Genomic DNA, 2,294 nt, shown 5'->3' on the forward strand with positions numbered 1-2,294 from the left:
GAAGCTCAACAGACTCAATCAAACCCAATTAGACACTATTAAGGATACATCCACCAACAGAACATGTTAGAATATCATATCTCCAATATAAAACATCATGATTTTCTCAAACCTAATCAATCTCATCCAAAACACTCCCAAACACTTTCAAACCAACTAATCAATATACAAAATCCATAAAAAATCAACGTTTAGTCCTCAAAAATGATAAAAATCAGCCAAAATCAAGTCATTTTAGCCCTCAACATATCCCCACACTTAATCAGTTAGCATCCTCACAACCTTGGAAAAAGATAATAGAAGTTAAAAATATAGCACATCAGCTTGATCTTCCATAGTATCTTCAAAAAACACCATCCAAAAATGACGCCAACTTATAACTTGGATCCAATAAAGAATTGCAACGAAAGGAAAACACCTTTATCCATTATTAGAGCTTAGAAACACAAAAGCATAATAAAATTTTAAAATGATTTTGCATCTTAAGCTATCTATTCAACATCATCACTACCACGAATCTTCAAAAAGATAGCTTCTCGAATAGTGTTGAATCTCCAACCACCACGACCCCATCGTAGAACAAAATAACCATCACACACACATACTTAACACAAAACAACCATCTGAATGGAACCTCTAAAAGAGAGACATCATTATGAATCATCAAAAATTACATTCATGGGTATCAATGAAGATGATACCTCTTAAAAGCTTGGTGATTACGGAAGCAATCCATAAATAAAGATTCATATGCAAAAGTCTTGGGAGGATTTTGGAAAAACTACAAGCAACACATCCTCTCCATCAATATAAGATATCTGCTAGGCAAACAAAGGGCATGAAAGTACAAGATATCCAGTTGTTGAGGATCAATAGTCACATTCACATTCATACACAACTTTGGGATTGACTTCAAGGAAATGTTGATGCATATATGCCAAATACCAAGCAATGTGAGCTGTCAATCTCACTAAAGGATCTAAAAGACTGTGAATACTACTGAGCAAAATACATATAGTTTTGAAAAGCTAGCAGCCGTCCATTCTCCTGGAATAAATGGCCAATTGATTTGAGGTCCTATAAGTAAATGACAGTATGATTTTTATGCCGAGAAGTGCTTAAAAATAGCCAAAAATTACGAATATCAAGGGAAAATGGACTTCGTTGAAGGCGACGGTGGCAATCAGTACGATTTTAAGCGGCAAGTCCCTAAAGCGCTAATGCTTATTTTCATGAAAATCAAATGGTGGCGGATGGCCGAGCTGGAGTTTTCCTAGATGTAAAATGGCGTTAGGAATCCAACGCAAGTCTCGGATCTCCATTTTGGGGTCGTTTGATCCCCCATTTAATCCCTGCAAGGTTCGGGGTTGTGAAGCAGCTACTAGATCCGAAAGCCGAGAAGAGTGTGATGGGACCCACCTTCGTAGACTCAACGTCACGGAGCCACCCGTCCAGACGGATCTCAATTTCGATATTGTTTGCCCCCTCAAAAGTGAAAAATCCATTTGCCGGAAGTGTGAATGCAAGATGCATGAACTATTTAACTTGATTAGAGTTTAAAATCTCTTAACAAAGAGCTTATGAGGAAAAAAAACCACGAAATGAAACGATTGGGAGGGGGGGCATCAGTTTTTTGCGCCCCTTTTTTTCTCCCCTCATCATGAATTTCTGATCAGAGGAATGGAGAGGAATGCTCCTGTGCATGGAATGCTTCTATCCTTTGCCCTCCATCGCCACAAACGGATCAAGGAATGATGCACTGAGTGAAGTGATAAAAAACCAATCTTTCTCTCTTCTCCCTCTCTCTCCTGCATAGAGGCAATTCATGTGCAAGAAATCAAGAAGGAGAGGGGCTGAAGAATGCTTGTCCGACTGTGATCGGATTGCTTCAAGATGAAGAGGAGGCTGAGGAAAGAGGTTCAACACTGAAAAATGGTTGTTGATCAGTCAGTGGGCTGCTCAAAATAATGATTAAAAAACCCGCAACATGTAAGACACGCGGTATACTCCAATTTTATGAAGAAATTTGATTGTTTTTGTTGTTTCATGGTCCAAATGTTGTTCATATGCGATGAAATTTTGTTTGAACCATGTTTACATCATGATTGAGGGCTGTAACTATAGAAATACAGAACCCGTAATGATTTAGAGCCATTATTAATTCTTTAAGACCCGCAAAATGTCATTTTTAATGAAAATTAGTGGTTTTTTTCGATTTTGAGTTGGAGAAAAGGGATGGAAATGGGATAATGAGAGCGGAATTTAGGTGACAGGAAGTGCTTAAAAATAGCTAA

The sequence above is a fragment of the Lygodium microphyllum genome, unplaced genomic scaffold (assembly GCF_053477565.2).
Source record: "Lygodium microphyllum isolate KBCC unplaced genomic scaffold, Lygodium_microphyllum_v1.1.10 scaffold_64, whole genome shotgun sequence".
Taxonomy (NCBI): domain Eukaryota; kingdom Viridiplantae; phylum Streptophyta; class Polypodiopsida; order Schizaeales; family Lygodiaceae; genus Lygodium; species Lygodium microphyllum.